This window comes from Tachysurus fulvidraco, chromosome 23, assembly GCF_022655615.1.
Source record: "Tachysurus fulvidraco isolate hzauxx_2018 chromosome 23, HZAU_PFXX_2.0, whole genome shotgun sequence".
Classification (NCBI taxonomy): Eukaryota; Metazoa; Chordata; class Actinopteri; order Siluriformes; family Bagridae; genus Tachysurus; species Tachysurus fulvidraco.
The window spans coordinates 19,828,210-19,850,709 of NC_062540.1; the positions used below are offsets into that span (position 1 = coordinate 19,828,210).

Sequence of the window (22,500 nt, forward strand, 5' to 3'; positions counted from 1 at the left end):
CTTTCTTTTCTTTCTTTCTTTCTTTCTTTCTTAATTTTTTCCTCCTATACAACCTTCTTCACGTTTCCCATTTTCTATATTATCCTTAATTCCATCATTTTTTCTTTATTTTTTTCTTTCTTTCTTTTTCCTTTCTTCTACCATTCATTTCTTCCTTCAATCTATAAAAGTGTTTCTTTGTATCACCCCCTTCCTTCACACTTATCTTTTCTGCATCCCTTTCTTTTATGTTGCTCACTTACTTCCTTCCTTATTTTCAACACTTTATACTTTTCCCCCCAATATTTCTGTAATTAGAGTTAGCTTTTTTATTTTTTTTCCCGTTTGCTTCTATCCATTTATCATTCATATAGTTTTTGCTGCTTTTATTTCTCTCACCTTTTTCATTCCCTCTCTTTCACTAACCCCACCCTCTATCCTTTCTACTCTATTCCTCTATCAATTCCCTTTCAGATAATTCTTTTTATCTCTCTTTCCTCAGTCCTTTAATATTATTTCATTTTCATTTGTTCCTCTCTTTCTTTTCACTGTCCTTCCAATCTTATATTGTAATTGATATGTTTATTAATTGATGTATATGTTACTTTTATAATAATAATAATAATAATAATAATAATAATAATAATAATAATAATAATAATAACTGTTATTATTATTACTCTCACTCATTTTATACCGCTTTATCTGAACTTCTTGGGTCACAGGGAGCCTGTGCCTATCTCAGGCGTCATCGGGCATCGAGGCAGGATACACCCTGGACGTAGTGCCAACCCATCGCAGGGCACACACACACTCTCATTCACTCACACACACACTCACACACACTACGGACAATTTTCTAGAATTGCCAATCAACCTACCATGCATGTCTTTGGACCGGGGGGAGGAAACCGGAGGCACGGGGAGAACATGCAAACTCCACACAGACAAGGCGGAGGCGGGGATCGAACCCCGACCCTGGAGGTGTGAGGCGAACGTGCTAACCACTAAGCCACCGTGCCCCCATTATTATTATTATTATTATTATTATTATTATTATTATTATTATTATTATTATTATTATTATTATTATTATTATTATGAGAACCAACCCCGCCCCTCACCTTACTCTCAACCAATCAGAACAGCGGTTTCTAGTGAATTCTTAGGCTACATTACATCCCACAGACACAGACACACACACACACACACACACACACACACACACACACACACACACACACACACACACACACACACACACACACACACACACACACCAATGTGTCTCACTAATTTACAATCGTAATACGGTTTGAGATTATTGCTTTAACAGTAATAGTATCCGTGTTTCCCCGATCCCAACCCAGAATTCCCCAAACACTGCATATTTTACCGTTTGTGCTCTAACACACCTGACTCAGCTCATAAAGAATGTAATATTAACTTTATGAGCTGAGTCAGGTGTGTGTGTGTGTGTGTGTGTGTGTGTGTGTGTGTGTGTGTGTGTGTGAGTGAGAGAGAGAGAGAGAGAGAGAGAGAGAGAGAGAGAGAGAGTAAAAATACACTGAGGGAGTCCCTGAGACTGAAATCTACACTACTTCAGGATTACAGACTTCCTCATCATCCATGCAGAGTGTTAGGTCCTGATTGGTTAAGATGAACACAAGGGGCGGGGCTAGCACATATACTGTAGCTTCAATTACAAATGACTGCAACCAAATTACCGAAATACTCTCACTTGCTCTCCATCCATCCATCCATCCATCCATCCATCCATCCATCCATCCATCCATCCATCCATCCATCCATCCATCACTCATTCCCTTCCTGTTGTCCATAGTCCTTTATCCTAACATTCTTTTTTTCTTTTCTGTCTTTCACCTCAATTATTTTATCTTTCTTCTTTCTTTCATTCTTTTTCTTCCTGTCTTTCACCTTCTGTCCTTCTTTACCATACAGCTTGTTTTCTCTAAGCTATCTTTACTTCTATTCTGTTATTCACCTTAATTATTTACTTTCTCTATTTTTCTTCTTTGCCTTCTTTAAACGTTCCTCTTTGATTCCTTTTCCTTCTTACTCATGTCTCTTTCTTTCTTTCTTTCTTTCTTTCTTTCTTTCTTTCTTTCTTTCTTTCTTTCTTTCTTTCTTTCTTTCTTTCCTTGTTATTATTTAGGCTTTTCTCCCAATCTTTCTTTTCTGTCTTTTTTCCTTGTTATTGTTTTTCTCCTTCCTCCCTTCCTTCCTTCCTTCCTTCCTTCCTTCCTTCATCCAGTACTTTCTTTAATTTTTATTTTTTTTCTCTTCCTTTTACCTCTCTTCCTTCATTTCTCTTCTTCATCCCCTCTTTTACCTCCCTTCCTTCTCTCATTTCTTCTTGTTTTTCAAACCTCCTTCCTTCCTTCCTTCCTTCCTTCCTTCCTTCCTTCCTTCCTTCCTTCCTTCCTTCTCCACCCCCTAGCTTTTCCTCCCTCACTCCCTCCTTTCTTCATTCCATCCTTTTTCATTGCCACACTAATTGTATCTGTAACTCAGTCTTCTCAACACATTATTGATAATTAAATTCTGAAACCATAAGAGAAGGAACCTGTGACCCAAACAGTATTAAAAGGATTTAATGCACTCAACCTGCTTTGGGATTAAAGCTGGTCACCTTTGTGTGAATCTGATCAAAGCACCATGGTTCCTCCTCTGAGGAACCCAATCTCCAGCTCACACCTGACTTTCTCCAGCTGAAACCCAGACGGACAAGAAAATCCCTCAGCACGCTTTATCACTCACTGCACCCACGACGCCATTTAGGACAGAGTCATGGAGGATACACGCGCTAAACTATACTCTGAAGACACATTACCACATGAGTATGACATCACACACACACACACACACACACACACACACACACACACACACACACACACACACACACACACACACACAATCCACCCCCCCAGAGATTGTTTTTTAATGATCGAAGAAGTGCTAATGAGAAATCGGCTTTCTGCTAACCACGCTTCAGAGCTTCTGATTGAGTTTTATCAATTCCTCCACATTAGCTGTATCCTCTAGAGAAAAGTGGGGAACCAAGCATGAACAAAATACCCTACGCAACATCAATTTTACCTCTTAAACACACACACACACACACACACACACACACACACACACACACACACACACACGCTAATTACCACTGCAGATTTTCGCTGCAAAGCCGACTTATTATATTACACCCAAATAACTAACGAAGATTTGCGCATCAGTTTCAATCGGCAGCCGTTTGACTGTTAATTTGTGCTCCGCGTTTTTTGGGTAAGAATAAAAAAAGCGAGGCGATGGAAGGCACGAGGCAAAATAAAAGTGAGATTCAAAGACAGGAAAACTCATCTGGCGGTTCGAATTAGCGCTAACGGCGATTAACGGCGGGACGCAGGGAGAGAAACAGATCAGGCTTCTGAAGCTTTGTGAAAGAGAACACAAAGACCGAAAACACAAAGAAAGAAGAAGCCAAAGAGAAGAAAGCTTGAAAATGAAAGAATTAGGAAGATAGTTTTGCCAAGTGTTTGGCTTTGTAGCGTTGTTCCGTGTCTAAAGTTTGCGTGTTTCGTTTCCCACTTCAGTTCCATAGCTTAAAAGTAATGGAAAACGAAAATAGCCAGAATATTATCTGTTCTGTTCTGTTGTGAAAACTTCATGATGTGTGAGCGTGTGATGAGTTACTGTCATCTATGAACGTGAAGAAAACTTCACTGTGTAGCAGTTTATGGCTGCTTCCTTCAGAGTTAAGGCTTGCTTTGTAGAAATCAAGCAATTATGTGAGTTTACGGTAGGCCTGAACAGAATGCTGCTCTCAGCACGTCCTTTAGCATCTCGTGTCTACAATACAAGATGCTACTATATCCTAGCTCCTCTCCAGTCTCCGACTATGGCTCGGATGCGGTTTGTTTTTGTTTTTTTTTCCAGGGCATTGAAGGTCAGCAGCGGGGGAGAACTTGTCCAGACAGAAAAACAGACATGGATGGATGAAGGGAAGTAGAGAATAAGTGAAAACTAGAAGCACAGGGACACGTCCCTGGCTTTATTATCTATCTATCTTTTTCTTTTCTAGGGTAGAATCTGTCTCAGAGCATCAGTTCACCTCTGGAAGATAAAGTTCAGTCTACTTACATCTGCCATCCATCGTCATTCAAAAGCTGTGAACTGAGTCAGGAGTGTTAGGGCAGGAATGTGTGAGTCAGGCCTTTTTGACATCCAAAGTCAGTTTGAATTGAACCCTGGTGTGTTCTAGTCCTCGGCGAGGTTCCACTTTGGTAACTGTCTCAGCATGACGGTCTCCGAATGAACTCTACCGTGGTTCTGTTGCACTGGGAAATCGATTTAATCAACTCGGTTGTAGGAAGTGAACCACACAAGGGTTGCATGCTTGCATACTTGGGTTGCATCTTAAAATATATAGAACAAATATCCAGGAATCTGATATTTACTTTAAACCCGGGATTGATCACAAAAACTGAGATTTTGATGAGGGATTAGTTAAAGAGCTCACTGGCAGTGGGATACTGATTGAAAGAATTTATCCTCATCAAGTGCCTCATTGATATTTTGCTCTAAATGTGTCTCGTATCGGACATCGTCATGAGTCGATTGGTGTCAGATTATAAAATCGCCACTCAGAGCCTCACGCTGACATAGATTCAAAGCCGAAAGGCTGAAACCGTGGTAATGTTTCTCTTTTTGCACAGATCAAACATTGCACCATGGGTTTTCAGTGAACTCATTTGCAAACTCATTTCCTTTGGACGGTACGCCGACGAGACGTACGGCAGTACCGACTATATTCTCAAACATACTCACACACATACACAAATACACATTCATTCATTCATCTTCTACCGCTTATCCGAACGTCTCGGGTCACGGGGAGCCTGTGCCTATCTCAGACGTCATCGGGCATCGAGGCAGGATACACCCTGGACGGAGTGCCAACCCATCACAGGGCACACACACACTCTCATTCACTCACACACACACACACACTACGGAAGTTTTTTCCAGAGATGCCAATCAACCTACCATGCATGTCTTTGGACCGGGGGAGGAAACCGGAGTACCCGGAGGAAACCCCCGAGGCACGGGGAGAACATGCAAACTCCACACACACGAGGTGGAGGTGGGAATCGAACCCCCTACCCTGAAGGTGTGAGGCAAACGTGCTAACCACTAAGCCACCGTGTCCCCCTTCCTCTTCATCATAAGGCTGCAATTTTGTTCAAGCTACAGTAGTAAATAGGAACAGGACACAAATCTAGGATGTAGCTGTTGCAGAGCATTGACTACACTGACAATGACAGGAATCTGGTGCTATTGATCAAAGTAACAACAAAACACAGTATCATGAGTGTCACTGCACAGACAGCATGGTTGACAAAATGGTACAAGCAAAGCCAGAACCTTGTAATTACCGCAACACAGCCAACAATCCGACTGTTTCCACGAAGGACAACGATCAGGAGTCCTGGTGTTGTTTTATCTGTTTAAATAAGCATGATAAATCGATGTGCCCTCACAACTACAAGTGAATTACACATTCATTATGTTTGTATTGATGTAAAGACCATGGCTCAGGATTCCTATCCTATAATCACTGTTAAGTCAACCTTAAATGGTTATGGTTAAAGTGAGGGTCGCAGAACAGACCAAGGTATCATAGGGGGTTTTTACACCTGGTCACTTCATGCATTTTCTGTGATCCGATATCTATCTGATGGTAAAAACACCAGGTCTAAATGCCCTCCGAAAGGGTTTGGAGACGGATATAAATCCGACGGTACAAACCCCTTCAGGAGGTGGTCTGGGACGCGTTTCAGATGAATCTGGACAGGTGTAAATGCATGTGGTTGTTCAAGCCACATACGTCAGCGCTATACTCCTCCCAGATGGAAGAACGTGACTCGCAGGTGACTCACGAGTCGTGCATCGCGCCAGAAACAAATATGGTTTCCCACCAGCGCTGGCTCCGATCTTTCACCCAGGCGTCTCGTTGGGTCTTAAAGCCGCCAGCAAAAATGCAGCAAACAATAAATGCTGTTTTTTGTACCAATCACACACACCAAAGCGTGTTCCATTTCAATTACCCCGGAAATGAGGTAAAATATATTAGCATTTTGGGCGGGAGTAGAAAGATCGGATCGACATCCGATTCGCCGAGACGCATTTATGTGGCCTGATGTAAATGGAAGCGTTTTAACAAATCAGATAGCTACTGTATCGGATCAGAGACAACACATGAAGTGACCGGGTGTAAAAAGGCCCATATACATGTACTCTGCACTTGAAACTACCCCCAAGCATCAAAGATGCAAGTCCAAAGTTTTTCCAATTTATTTAGCCGGCAAACTCTGTTCAGATTCAGCACCAAAATACCGCTGATCTGGGACCAGAACCCTGTAATGTCACAGCTTAGGCATGGCATCAGAGCTGAATTTTTTTTCATTGGCTTCAGACTGACTATTTCGTACCCTTTTGACAAACTGCCAGTGAAGGAATTGGTGGTGGTTCAAAGGAACTTTTCCAAGAATCTGACATACTTATTCAAACTACCGGGCTAGACAGGTTTTTTTTTTTTTTTTTTTACCAGTTGATGCATCGTCCTTGTGCAAGTATGTGAGTCTTCCTTTAATGAGGAAGCATGTTTAGGAAACTTTAGCAGTTTCACATACTTTTGCAGCTTGTTTGCCTTTGGTATTCTGTCTGGCACTTTTTTTTAAAACACCTCTAGGCTCTGTTTGATCCCTGAGATCCCTGCATTAGATGTACAGTACTGTGGATAGTCAAATCTGTTCATTTAAGTACAATGGTAAAGAACTGGTAGAGACAGTGGGGAGCAAAATAATGCTTTCTCTACCTTTAAACAATGATCTCTATGGGGGATATAGTAGCTTTGTAGGAGTTGGACTACCGGAAATAAGATTGTGTGATCAAACCCCAGGAAAACAAAGCTGCTGCTGCTGGGCCCCTGAGCAAGGCCCTTAACCCTCACTTGCTCATTTGTATAAAATGAGGAAAAAATGTAAGTCACTCTGAATAAGCGCATCTGCTATATGTTCATTCATTCATTCTCTACCGCTTATCTGAACTTCTCGGGTCACGGGGAGCCTGTGCCTATCTCAGGCGTCATCGGGCATCGAGGCAAGATACACCCTGGACGGAGTGCCAACCCATCGCAGGGCACACACACACTCTCATTCACTCACACACACACTCACACACTACGGACAATTTTCCAGAGATGCCAATCAACCTACCATGTATGTCTTTGGACCGGGGGAGGAAACGGAGTACCCGGAGGAAACCCCCGAGGCACGGGGGGAACATGCAAACTCCACACACACAAGGCGGAGGTGGGAATCGAACCGCCAACCCTTTTTTAAATGTAAAATCTCTACTTTTAGAAACCCAGCTTTCATTACTTAAATTTATTCTGGTAAGTGATAAGAGCTGCCTGAAAGTAGCATGGCTGAAGATCACACCCCAGATTGGTTATAATGTATGACCCAGTGAATGTCCCAAGTTCTGCCTGCAAATATTCCTCCAGACCAGGAGCTTTTTAGTACTAAAACCAAATCTAACACCAGCAGTGTGAAAGTAAAAAAAAAAGAAGCATTACAGGTATCTTGGGATTTAAACCTCACTCGTGTTCATATAAAATTCTGCTAAATTGCTTTTCAGTTCAAATTCTTACACGTTTGGTGTTAGATCAGGCATTTGTCCTTCTATCACCTCCAGAAGGTTTGGGTGGCATTCAAGATCCGTTTTCTATCTCAGATGTCAAATACGCAGGAGGACACGGAGCCATTTGTCACTGATGAGTGATATCAAAACCTCCCAGAGGAGCCAGGTATGGTGGTAGGAGGTTAGAGACCTCAGCTTTAGGGGTGTGTGGTAAACAGAAAGGCAGAGACAGATGAGCTTTGAAACTGTCAGCTAATTTATCATACAGCCTCTGCAGATCTAGTGGAGTAGAGTGGTATCGACAAGTTGTAAAAGTCCAGAGTGAAAGCTACTACCTTTAAAGCCCTTAGCAAGCAATGCTAAAACAGATGGATGCCTTTGAAAGCCAGCTAACACACACATACTCAAGGAAACTAAGAGGGGGTCCTGAGGGACTCGAGAGCCTGCTGAGTGAAGACAAACCTGCCAGATGTATCATGCCGAGTTCCCTGAGGAGAAAACACACACACAGACACACACACACACACACACACACACACACACACACACACACACACACACACACACACACGCACACACACAAAACCCCGTCCAGTTGACAGTGTGTTGGGTTTTGCAATATGGATAATTACTGCAGTGCTAAAAAGGACAAGGCCATACGGAAAGAGTTCATAGGGAGAGTTCGGGGACAAGGAGGGGTGGAGGGAATACAACGTGATGAAGTGAGGGGAGAGAGTAAAAAAAGAGAATAGTGGAGAGAAAGGGAGTGGAGAAAAGGAGGAGGAGGAGGAGGAGGAGGAGGGTAGAGGAAATAAATTAGCAGCTCCTGCACCATCCTGTGACAGGTGCTGTTAATGAGAACGTGGTCAGGAATGTTTTTGGACGGCAGAAAAAGAGGGAGACAAACGGGCCCTGATCATCTGGTCAGTCCAGGGGAAAGAGAGAGAGAAAGAGGAACAAGGGAGTCGGTAGCAAGAAGGTCTTTTAAATTGAGCAGATAGGGGGTAAATAGAGGGCATGGGAATGAACTGGAGTGGCCAGAAAAGGGGATGGAGGTAATTTAAAACAGAAAAAAACACTTATTTGACAACGGAAGAAGCAGAAATTATTGACGGACGTAAAATCTTCGAATCTGAACGCGGTCTGAACATTTGTAGTACAAACTTAATAGTACAACATAGTAGATATAAAAAGAGGTACAGTATTTTCCGCACCATAAAGCGCACCAGGTTATAAGGCGCAGTCTCAATTACGGGGTCTATTTCTGTACTTAACCCATACATAAGGCGCACCGGATTATAAGGCGCATGCTAAAACATACGGTCAACAAAAAAAGGTAATAGAAGCAAAACAGTGAGTTTAGTTGAACTTTATTCTACTATGTAACGACACACACATTATTTTTTTGCTTCCTCCACTTCCGAACCATAGATACATTGATGTTGAATCCTTTCGCAGCTGCTCTATTCCCATTTACAACCGCGTAACTGATAGCCTGTAGTTTGAATTGTGCCTCGTAAGCATCTGATTTTTATTGGCAGATAACAAACCAACTTAAGGTGCACTTACCGCCACCTACTGGACTGGAGTGTGGAGCGCATAATGGTTAGGAAGAAACAAATGTTGTTTTGCAACATACCGGTAGTTATACTGTACCTACCGGAGGCGTGGCGGAGCAAAGCGTACGTACTGTACGTATTACGTAATGTCCTCTGATTGGTTTATCGCTGCCAGCGTACGTAGTGTATGTATTATGTCCCTGTGTCAGCGGGAAATGGTCCGACAGTCAATCGAGCGCTTACCAAAGTCACACAACAACATTTTTACCGATTTTTGGAACTCGGTGCACACACATAAGGCGCATCGGATTATTGGGCGTTACCGTTATACGGCCGATTTTTGAGAAAATTTAAGGCTCTTAGGTGCGCCATATAGTGCGGAAAATCCGGTAACTAAAGGGGACATAAAGGTATTGAGGAGACGTAGAGGTAGAGATGAACAGAAACATCAGCAGTACTTATTTTAACTAAAACATTAAGTTCACGCTTGATTTATTTGAAAAAAAAAAAAAAAGCTAATACAAGCAGAAACTAATATATAATTCCATCATCCACCAGTTCATCAGTGAACCTATTGATTTGAACTGGTTATGGGACCAGTATGGGTTATGGATCTGTGAACAATCTGCAGAATTCAACTTTTCTTTTAATAACTAAAATAACGTTTTCTGTTTAAAACAGAACTTTATATAACAGGTAACCCCCAACACACACACACACACACACACACACACACACACACACACACACACACACACACACACACACACACACACACACAGAAAACCAGTTTGGCAAAAAAAAAGCTGCTTGAGCTCATCAGTCCAGTTAACGACCACTCTAATGTTCATGTGCTGACAAAATGAAATTTCCTAAATGTTATATCGATCATACCTTGCTAAGCTACGTTTCGATTCCCCTTGCAGACGCTAGCAGAATTTTGCGTCCAAATGGAGCCAGAATGAAATCCAGTAATGCGATAATAACTTACAGTAATTCACAGCCTGGACCTTCGGTTTAAATGATCAAATTCGCATACAATATCACGTCATGCAGAGCAGACCTGCTTTGACCTCCAGTCATAGAGCATCTTGCTGGTAGAACCAAAGAAACAATAGAATAAAACTTTAAATTCATTCATTCATTCATTTTCTACCGCTTATCCGAACTTCTCGGGTCACGGGGAGCCTGTGCCTATCTCAGGCGTCATCGGGCATCGAGGCAGGATACACCCTGGACGGAGTGCCAACCCATCACAGGGCATCACACTACGGACAATTTTACAGAGATGCCAATCAACCTACCATGCATGTCTTTGGACCGGGGGAGGAAACCGGAGTACCCGGAGGAAACCACAGAGGCACGGGGAGAACATGCAAACTCCACACACACAAGGCGGAGGTGGGAATCAAACCCCCAACCCTGGAGGTGTGAGGCAAACATGCTAACCACTAAGCCACCGTGCCCCCCAAAACTTTAAATTTACCCCTAAATTCACAGTGTATACAATTGACGTCAGTCGCTAAAAAAAACGACGTTTGACACAAATTCACCGTTAGAGATTTTGAAATTCCTGCAGGACCTTTATACGTAATCTTACTAGGACATACATGTTATAGAGCAAACATGGGTTAACTCTTTTAAACCATCAGGTAGAAAACACACCGTAGCATTAATAATCGTTACAAATCCAACAGGAACCACCTGTAATAAGCTTCTAGTTTAGCCAGAAGGCTAACAAAGGGACTTCGGGTTTCCCTAGAGGCAAAGACGACTCCGACAGTAGTCCAGTCTGAAAGCGCTTAAGGCCAAGTTTCTCCTCCGGGGATTTAGAGAAAAGAATAAAGCCAGCCAGATTTCAAACCGCAACAGCTCGATGAGCATGTGTCGTGGCGTTGAAAGGATGAGCCATGAGCCGAGCAATGCAGGTGTCTTAGATTGATACCACTTAGCAGAACAATGCTAGCTAGTCTTAATTACTTTCAGCCTAGTAATCACGCAAAACCATCATCAAAACAGAGATCATAAAAAGCCACCTATTAAGGCACGTCACGGCCGAAAGTTCTTTTCTCGTCTCTGGATGAACAGCATGATTATTCATATAGCGCTAGCTGGCTAGCACATGATGCAGGTGTGCACAAAAGCTAGCCAACTTGGCACGGCACGATTCATCTCCACCAGGATTAGCACTTCGCTGCCAGCTGGCTTTGCCGGCTTTAGTAAATTAAAAACCTGTGTTGAGAAGCTTTAAAAGCAGCTAGAAGAGCATCGCTCCATGGCATTACGATCGTATTCCAACACAAAACTCCCAAAAGCTCTTGATAATCTGTTTAGCTAATCCCGATGCGACTTAACAACCGTGAAAGGTAAGGAGGGAGAACTTTCCAGAATCTGAAGAAGCGAGTTTTTTGGACGAACTCCTGTCTGTCACGTTTCGGAAAAAGGAGGCATCAAAACCGTGGCTCTCGTCAGGCGCTAATGCTCCGGAGCACACCTGTCGAGGAGAAAGTGCGACAAGAAACAAGTTTAACAAGTGCACTTTCTCATGTTTCAGAAGTGATACTTTCAGGGATTGGCATGAGGAATGCCTAATGCTGCAATTCGAGGAAAATCTTTGAAGCTCTCAGACTCGGTGGGTTTAGTGGACACTTTGTGTGGAAAAATGATAAGCCGAAGCTCAAACGTGAGGATAGGAACAGGTGTCAACGTGATCAAGGGACCCAGATATGATTTTAGCGAGTAATAACATCGACGAGCTGCCAACCCTGTGCATTTAAGATACATGGAAATTGTGACAAATGACAAAATGAGTGACAGAAAAAAGAGAGAGAGTGACAGACAGACAGAGAGAGAGAGAGAGAGAGAGAGAGAGAGAGAGAGAGAGAGAGAGAGAGAGAGAGAGATTTAAGTTGGACTCAGTAGGGTTTAGCATATGTGCAAAACCTGACATGTGAGAAAGAATCCAATCACAATCCTGAATCTGACGTTATTTCTTCACTCGTGATTAATCAACTGGCTTTTTACACATTTTTTTTATACACTATATTTTTTCCAATGTAGATTTTTTGTTCACTGCATGTGCTTTTATTTTGAAATGTCATTTTTAAACTACAGTCTTTTTTTTTTATTACATATGAATTCTACACATTATTATTATTATTATTATTATTTATTTATTTATTTATTTATTTATTTATTTATTTATTTATTTATTTTCTCAGGAATTATTTTTCACATATCATCTGTTTAGTGTTTGTAGTTATTTTTACTATTTTCTTTATCTTTACTCATTTATTTTCACTTTTTTATGTGCCGTTCGTTTTCTTCTTTTTTTTAAAAAAAACCCTTTTCTTTATAATTTCACTTCGTTCTATGATCTTTACACGATTCATTTGTTTCATATTCATTTGTCACATATAGAGAATAATATTTCATCACATCATCCTGATGCGATTTTTCACATAAATAATAATTTTTCACATGATCGTGTTTACGTGATGTTTTTATTTACGAAGTCACTTGGGGAGCGTAAAGGAAAAAAAAAAGACATCTATCCTTTCAGTTTGTTAAGTGAAATATTTGTTTACTCTTTAGTGAATTTTAGCGCTCTAAAAATGGAACAGTTTTGAAAAGAAGAAAAAAAAACGAACAGCAAAGACATCTAATGAATTCACTAATGAACCTCGCATTTATCTAAAACCGCGAGCCCACAGCGGTGAGCTGAATCCGGCTTAATGTCGGCGCAGCTAAACCCTTCATCTACCTCGCAATTAGCATTTAAGAGTAAATGAATCAGAGCAGACTCAGCTGGACACGTTGGACTGAGTCGTTCTCTTGCTGACGGCTTGGTATAACACGCGACACAAAGACGCAGCGAGGAACCGCCGCTGGCTAAAACGGCTAATGCTGCCGCACAAAAGACAGAAAAACCCCTGCGAGAGCCACTTTGTGCACGTCAACGGGAATGATTTGTGAAAAATTCTGAAAGCTTTTAAAAGCGCATTCACAAAATCTGAAAGAACTGAATTACAGTATGAATCACACAACATGGAGTTATAGTAAATAAACTGACTGTTTCACATTCAGCTAGCATTAATACAGTTGGCCGTTTGAGCAGATCCTGGACCTTGGCATCTCATCAGCATTGCTGTAGCTCACTCACTCATTTTCTACCGCTTTATCCGAACTTCTTGGGTCACGGGGAGCCTGTGCCTATCCCAGGCGTCATCAGGCATCGAGGCAGGATACACCCTGGACGCAGTGCCAACCCATCACAGGGCACACACACACTCTCATTCACTCACACACACACACACACACTACGGACAATTTTCCAGAGATGCCAATCAACCTACCATGCATGTCTTTGGACCTGGGGAGGAAACCGGAGTACCCGGAGGAAACCCCCGAGGCACGGGGAGAACATGCAAACTCCACACACACAAGGCAGAGGCGGGAATCGAACCCCCAACCCTGGAGGTGTGAGGCGAACGTGCTAACCACTCAGCCACTGTGCCCCCGATCTAAGATTCAGTTTAAGATTATCAATCCACATCTCACACACTAAAAGAACAACAGAGTCCTGACTCATTTTAGATCAGACTCACAGACACAGAGACACCACTAGTGTACTGGTTAAAAAAAAGAATATCCATATTTCACGGTGAACATCGTCATGACATTCTAATGACTTCTGACAAGCTAATATAGCAGGCTAATATTTGCAACGTTATATAAAAACCCCTGGCAAGTACTGTATATAAGGCAAGCCTAGGCTTGCATGTCAATGGAAGCCTCTGCGCTAACGGCGTAATTTTCACAGTAATAGACAGAATAGATAAAACGAAAGATAAAAGTTCGATTATGAAGTCAAAACACTCATTTAACCTTCAGCTGCACCTATTTCAGTCTTTGGTCATTAAAGAGCAGCATAAAAAAAGGAAGATAATACCTAATAACTACTAGATTTCAGTCTTAGACTTTTAAAAGCTAATTCTTTTTCCAGACAGGTCTCTTCAAAAAATGCAATATATTCATATCATTTGTTATCCTCGCCACAGTCACAGCATGCATTAATAAATGTTTATTATTACAAATAATCCAAATCACTAAAGGTGAAGCCAAAAGCTCTTGTTTAGAGCAATGGTAGAAATGGTGGTCATGAGGTTCTGGAAAACATTTCAGCGGGGGATTTAATTGCATCCTCTTTTGACATTTTGACCATTAAGTTCCACTAACATGCATCTAATATAGTCTTTTTTTATAGACAAACAAATTGAACCATCACACTGATGGATAACTAAACTTAACAGGAAGGATTTTGACACCTTTGAATAAAATAAAAGGAAATATGAAATTTATTTACATTTATGCAATTGGCAAATGCTCTTGTCTTTTTTATACACCTGAAGGCTTTGGTCAGGGGCTCTACAAGTGGCAGCTTTGTGGCCCTAGGATATGAACCTTCTGATCATTCATTCATTCGTTCAATTTTCTGCCGCTTATCCGAGCTTCTCGGGTCACGGGGAGCCTGTGCCTATCTCAGGCGTCATCAGGCATCGAGGCAGGATACACCCTGGATGGAGTGCCAACCCATCGCAGGGCACACACACTCTCATTCACTCACACACACACACACACACACACACACACACACTACGGACAATTTTCCAGAGATGCCAATCAACCTACCATGCATGTCTTTGGACCGGGGGAGGAAACCGGAGTACCCGGAGGAAACCCCCGAGGCACGGGGAGAACATGCAAACTCCACACACACAAGGCGGAGGCGGGAATCGAACCCCCAACCCTGGAGGTGTGAGGCGAAGGTGCTAACCACTAAGCCACCGTGCCCCAGAGTTAGTATATTTAAATATAAAAATCTAATCAAATTCCATTACAACATTGATTTTAGAAATCTTTTTATTTAAAGAGTGTCCTTAAGATTTGCACCGTTGTTGAAAGATATTTGTCTATCCATTGCTAGCCAATCAGATGCATCGATTTGTTGGCTGTTTCCTCCTTTCTGGTCCATCCAGGTGGAGAATATTCCAGACCCCGCATTAAGCGTTAATAATAGAATATGACCTGGCCACTACTAAAATAGGAAGAAAAAAAAAGGAAATGAGATTAAAGTCAGCCCATCCTTCACAGCGTAGGCATGTCACAGCAGGATGTCACTAATTGTTCAGGGTAGAGGAGGTATCTGTCCAGAAAAGGTGCTAAGTGAAAGGCAGTGAGTGGCGTTAACCAGAAACAATTATGAACCATCTCCGTTTCCTACTGCGTTTTCTCCCTGAGGCATCACACCCACATGCTACACACTTCCCATTCGTCTGCTGAATAAAAATAATCACACCTGTTTTTCATCTCCTACAAGTGCCCGCATAAGCCGGGGCCATTGTTCTTGACTCGAGTCGGCGAAGCAGTTGTTCTGCAAAAAAAAAAAACTCGGTAACAATAGATATGTTTTCCAAGCAGCAAACTTGTCGTGAAGATCAGCAGATTCGTCCGAGGTTGGCGTTTCCTCGGCGAGGTTCGTACGAACGTAGCACAAAAGATAAACAATAGGAAGGAAACGGTGCTGGTGAAGCAATGGAAAGCTCTGCTGGGAGCTGAAGCTTCATGATTTCACTGAACCAGACAGATGTTGGCATACGATAAAACCAGCATGCAACAGCAATTAATTAAAGCCCTGATGAAAACAGGAGCACGAGACAAAGCAGAACAAATTGGACTGAAAGGAAAAGCGTCACGCCAGGACTCGTTCAAACAAAAGTCAGATCGGAGGCGAAGGGAGGAGGGGCGGAGGGGGGGGGATTTGGGGAAGGGGTGGGGCGATGTGGTGGAGGGGGGCGTCGGGGTTTCTGATGTCTTTGACTGCAACGTTTCACGTCTTTTCTAAGCCAGATAACAAAGTGTTTTATGTTCGGATTTGTATTCTGGCTGAAAATTTAAGATCTGCCGCCGGTTCACTCGATGCATTTAGGACGACGCGTCTCACGTCTCGTCCGTGTCTTGACTGGTTCTTCTGAAACTGTACTTTTTAACTGCTTTAACAAAACAAAACAAAAAAATCCAGTCAACACAAAGAGTTTTATAACAACACACATTTTTGTTACTATGGTAACTATACTATGGTATAGTGGGCGCGTCACATAATCAGCGTTTATTCATAAAAAAGACATGTTTTTAACTCGGTTGTTATTTAAGAAAGACGTATCAGCGTCATCACGATTCATGATCGATACCTCTGATTGGTTGACAGTAGAATAATGGGTGGGATCATCTCTTGTAGCTTCTCGAGTTTAGAGCGAGGTCAGGTTTAAGGGCGGCGTTACTGTATTCGGTGTGTAATCAAAAGGAATCCGATCACAAGCTTCGGCTTTAGGGAGTTCCTTTCACCGAACACTTTCTTTAAGGATGTTGAAAAAATTATGAACCATCTCTCTTGTTTTATTGAAATTTTCACGCGAGGAGACTTCAGCGTCGACGCTTTGTAAATGCTCATCGTCGGGATAAAGGACTTTTATTTTAGGTTAAATTTGTTTTCTTGCTAACATAATAAGCTGTGTGTTTTTATTGTTATTAAAAAACGATCTACTGCAAAAGAAAGAAAAGAGAAGAAACAATTGCTTCAAAGCGGAATTAAACAATTGCATTACATTTACAGCAAATCTCATTTTAAACAAAATAGCAATTAAGGGCCTTGCTCCGGGGCCCAGCAGTGGCAGCTTGGTGGACTTGGGATTTGAACTAAGTCAAGGACTCCTTACCCACTAGGCTCTCCAGCCATCGTGTATTGATTCTTTTCTGAATAACAGCACGCCATGTTGTGTTTTATTCCTCTTGTAAATGTAAGATCGACTCACATGATGATTACGATACAGATTTTCGATATAAGAGAAAATCTCATCTCGACCCTATTGGCATATATGGAAGGCCATTAAGCTCATCAGGGATGGTTACTAGCGACCGACTCACCAACGGCAAATGATTAGCTACCACATGAAGCCAAAAAAAACTCCAACTGTCAGCCACCTGATCGCAGTTAGTAGAAATTCTGATTTTGACCATATGCTCCATCACAACTGCGCTCTCTCTTTCGTTGTTGTTCCTTTGCTCTGACGCACCAGGAGACCTCACTCAGGGCGGGAAGCTGACAAAACGCCGTCATTAGCATCCTCCCACTCGCACACACCCTTCATTTATCTCACAGTCTCCTCTGAGGTCTCGAGCATCTCTGTGAGAGTGTGAATAAGTAAGACGAGGGCGGATCTAAACAGCCGACATTTCTGTCCGCTGATTTCTTTCTTTTGTGTGTGTGTGTGTGTGTGTGTGTTTGTGTGTGTGTGTGTGTGTTTGTGTGTGCGAGTGTGTTGCACAAGCCTGCCGTTGTACAAACATCACCGATATGTCAGGTTGAATTAAATTAATTGAACGAATCTGTTGACGCTAATGGCTGAATTAGCATCTCTATTCCTGTGCTATTCCGCAGCAAGGGAATATACGGTAGCTTGTAACCGCATTTATTTTTATATATTTTGCAAAATGTATTTAACTCGAAGGATCTAGCCGTGTTCTCTGTGTATTGTGTAACAAGGAGCAATTTATTGTGATTCAGGGTGCTAGCGTGTAGGTGTGATGTCTCAGGGGACACGAAGCAGGTAACATGGATGAATTGTTTTGGGTTTTTTTTCCACTCACTGTTTTTCACTTTGCACCTTTTCTCCGGATAAAGACCTGCTAGACCCTGAACAATTAGTGCCATCCAACTGTTCCACACACACGATGTTGAGGTTACAACAACACTAATCTGCTGTAGATAAAACACCTCTCACGGTAATAACTTTAGCAATACTATGAGTTGATAGAATCTACAAACACTACAATTGCACCAGGGAGCTGTTGATTAATTTAATAACCTGTCTCACTAAAGGAGGTGTGGCCTTGTTGTCTCTCTGTCTCACTGAACGAGGTGTGGCCCTGTTGTCTCTCTGTCTTAGTGAAGGAGGTGTGGCCTTGATGTCTCTGTCTCACTGAAGGAGGTGTGGCCTTGTTGTCTCTCTGTCTCACTGAAAGAGTTGTGGCCTTGATGCCTCTCTGTCTCACTGAAAGAGTTGTGGCTTTGATGCCTCTCTGTCTCACTGAAGGAGGTGTGGCCTTGTTGTCTCTCTGTCTTAGTGAAAGAGGTGTGGCCTTGTTGTCTCTCTGTCTTAGTGAAAGAGGTGTGGCCTTGTTGTCTCTCTGTCTTAGTGAAGAAGGCGTGACCTATGAGTCTATCTATCTCAGTGAAGGATGCATGGCCTATAAGTCTCTCTATCTCAGTGAAGGAGGTGTGGCCTATATGTCTCTCTGTCTCACTGAAGGAGGTGTGGCCTATATGTCTCTCTGTCTCACTGAAGGAGGTGTGGCCTTGTTGTCTCTCTGTCTCAGTGAAGGAGGCATGGCCTTGATGTCTCTCTGTCTCAGTGAAAGAGGCGTGTCCTTGATGTCTCTCTATCTCAGTGAAGGAGGCGTGGCCTATGTGTCTCTCTATCTCAGTGAAGGAGGCGTGGCCTATATGTCTCTCTATCTCAGTGAAGGAGGCATGGCCTATGTGTCTCTCTATCTCAGTGAAGGAGGCGTGGCCTATGTGTCTCTCTATCTCAGTGAAGGAGGCGTGGCCTATGTGTCTCTCTATCTCAGCGAAGGAGGCATGGCTTCTCTGTAAAACAAGGGTCTTTTTCAGTAAAGGAATTTTTTTTTGATGAATTTAGGGAATTGTTTATTTATTTTTAATAAACAATAGTGATACTGTAATAAAACCGGAAAATTAAGATGTCTGAATTGATTAATTTATTATGGAATTAAATTATTAATTGAGATGTTAGTTCGTTTAAATTGGCTTGGGACATTTACATACACCATAATAGACTAAAAACATGGTATCATGCTGTGTGGTTATTATAGTGTCACAATGTTCCTTTGTTCTACTCTTTCTCATAACTTTTTTTACAGAAGCTGCTGTGAATTCTCGTGCATTTCCGATGATGTCACTGCGTTGTCTTGGCACATGCTGTGAGACGAGCAAAGGACATGTGGCTGGGACGACAAACCTCACAGCCAGCTGACTGGCACTGCGGGCATCTGGGCTGGCGGCCCGATCTCAGCGTGCAGGGACTGAAATTTGTTTTATAAAGGGCAGTGTGGTGAAGCTGCATTGCAGTGAACACAGGCCAAACCAGACACACACAAAAATGTATGTTAATGCTTTTTAAATTGGTAACGAACTTCATCTGTGTGTATGTGCGTTTCCATCTCCTGCTGCGTTGAACATAAAAATAAGAGGAAATAAAATCATACACAATTATAAATTTTTTTAAAACAATATATATTTAAATTTTTATGTACTATTGATCTACGAGAGGGAAAAAATAGAATAGCCTCTGTGCAATGGTGTTAGTGAAGGAGGTGTGGCCTCTGTGTCTCTCATCGTAGTAAAGTGGGTGTGGCCTCTGTGCCTATGTCTATTGAAGGAGGTGTGGTCTCTGTGTCTCTCATCTTAATGAAGGAGGTGGGGCCTTTTTACCTATCTCTATTGAAGGAGGTGTGGTCTCTGTATCTCTAATCTTAGTGAAAGAAGCGTGGCCTCTGTGCCTATGTCTAATGAAGGAGGTGTGGCCTCTGTATCTCTCATCTTAGTAAAGGGGGTGTGGCCTATGTGCCTATGTCTATTGATGGAGGTGTGGTCTTTGTGTCTCTCATCTTAGTGAAGGAGGCGTGGCCTCTTTACCTATGTCTATTGAAGGAGGTGTGGTCTCTGTGTCTCTCAGGTTTCGTGAAGGAATCGTGGCCTCTCTATCTATTAATCATTATGAAGGAGCCATCAACTGTGTGCCTGTTAATTTCCAGTGAAGGGGGTGTGGCCTATGTATCTATGTATCTATGTCTAGCGAAGGAGGTGTGGCTTCTGTGCTTCTCAGCCCAAATGATGGATTAACACTTAAATCTGCATCTGGAAACAGTTTCTTCATCTCTGCCTCAACGTTACTTTCAAAATAATTGACAAAGCATCCGTCTGTATTAGAGGTGGATGGTGTGTGTGCGCATGTGTGTAAGAAAAGACTGAGAAAAATGGAGCGTACGGGAAGAATTGGATGCAATTAAAAGACAGGGTCAGGGAGCGGCGAGCAGTGATTAATACGCCTCTCTGGTAAAGAGCTTTCACAGAAGGAGAGAGGGATAATAGAGGCAGGGCAGCTCCATAGGGACGCACTCCTCCGCCTGCCTCTCTTCTCACTTTATTCTCCAGTTTTCTTTCACTCTCTCTCTTGTCTTTGTGCATCTCAACTACAGTTACTAATGAGCTTCTGTGTCACCTATTATTACAGCCAGGGGGCAGGAGCGAGCACCGAACGCCACGCAGTGCCTAACAGCACAGAGATACACACATATACACTCACAGCTTAGTTTGTAACATGGTAATAACAATGTAATAACAGTAAAAGTGTTTAAAGCTGGATATTTTGCTCTAAATACGTACTGTAAAAACATGTACATTTTAAAAATAAAATTATAATTTGTAAAATCTCACATTTTTACTGCTTCCAACCTTTTATCAGATCCCTAAACAGAATTAATTTTTATTTTTTTTTATTTCAGAAAAATGACTCAATTGCTAAATGAATAAAATAAATAAATAATAAATAAATGCATTACAACTTACATTGTTTTTTTCATAAGTCCTAAACCGCATTATAATTTTTTTTATTTATTTCGATTTTTTTGATTATTTTAATGTAGTTAATAATGTATAATTCATAATAATAATAATAATAATAATAATAATAATAATAATAATAATAATAATAATAATAATAATAATAATAATAATAGGAATAATAATAATAATAATAATAATAATAATAATAATAATAATAATAATAATATGAATATTAATTCATTAGTGTACTTGTACTTTGAGATCACAACGACTCCACAGACCGTAACCGAGTCCTATCCTAAATAAATCCACAGCCGATACACGACCCGCTCTTAGATCTGAGGTGGGAGCTGTGAGATGAAGGTTATGGGTCTGTTGTGTTTGCCCCACAGTGTTTCTCTGACACTTCTGGGATATCAACTCATAACCTCTTCGTCTCTATTGCTGAACCTCCTCCACTGAGCTGCCACGGAACACAGCAAGTTCACACACACACTGCAAGTCTGAGAGTGGCCAAAAGCTGAACGGTCAGGTAAAATCGATACGCGCTGTCTAACAGGATGCAGGCGAGCCGCTCGGTGACCAGGTCAGGGTGTATAAATCATGAATAATTGAAGAGAACACGGAGAGCGGCTGAAGTGCTCCGTCTGAGTTACAGGATCAATCCGGCCCGGAATAACGGACAACTAAATGGCATCCGTATATAATATAATATAATATAATATAATATAATATAATATAATATAATATAATATAATATAATATAATATAATATAATATAATTTGCAACATCAAGTGATTTTTAAATCACTGAACAAGATCAGATCAAAATAAACCACTCTTTATTGTACAGTTAGAGGAAATAATCAACAGTGTGATGGAGTGATGAGTGTGATGGAGTGACGAAGCAGAGATACCATTGTTTATTTTTAGCTTATTAACCATTTATTATTAATACTTATTAATAGTTTCGGTATTTCCTCCTGTTTTTATCGTGTCCGTGTCGACGACCGAACGTCTTCCTCGCGTCTCGCTGCACAGTGGGGTTTAATATGAAGCTCATATGAAAGAAGACAATCAGGACTTTCAGGAGTTTCATCAGGATTTCTGTTTTTCTCTACAATATTACAAAAGAATTAAAAGAAGCATTTCTTTTTAAAAATCACATACTGCCCGATCATGAAGTCTTTCCCTCCTTGAAAAACTTACTGAGTGTTACAAATAAAATGTAAAATGCATGAGTGTGTAAATCAAGGTCAGACAGAAAGTCATCAGTATTGATGTCCTTGAATGCCCACATGAACACACACACACACACACACACACACACACACACACACACACACACACATAACTTTTAGCTTTTGGATGTCTTGCATTCTTATTCTCGATTCAGTTCATTTCTTAAAATGGAAAACACAAGATCTGCTATGTGTGTGTGTGTGTATGTGTGTGTGCGTGTGTGTGTGTAAGAGAGAGCGAGACAGAGAGAGAGGGTGAAAAGCAGGTGAAAAGATGGTCACATGA

The 22,500-nt window shown here is 41.6% G+C and overlaps 1 protein-coding gene across 1 annotated transcript in view; it reads right to left on the reverse strand.

Annotated features, from left to right (window-relative positions):
• LOC113640011 (cadherin-4-like) overlaps positions 1–22,500 on the reverse strand; it is a 194,803-nt gene that overhangs the window by 106,765 nt on the left and 65,538 nt on the right. The gene's annotated exons all lie outside the window — the stretch shown is intronic.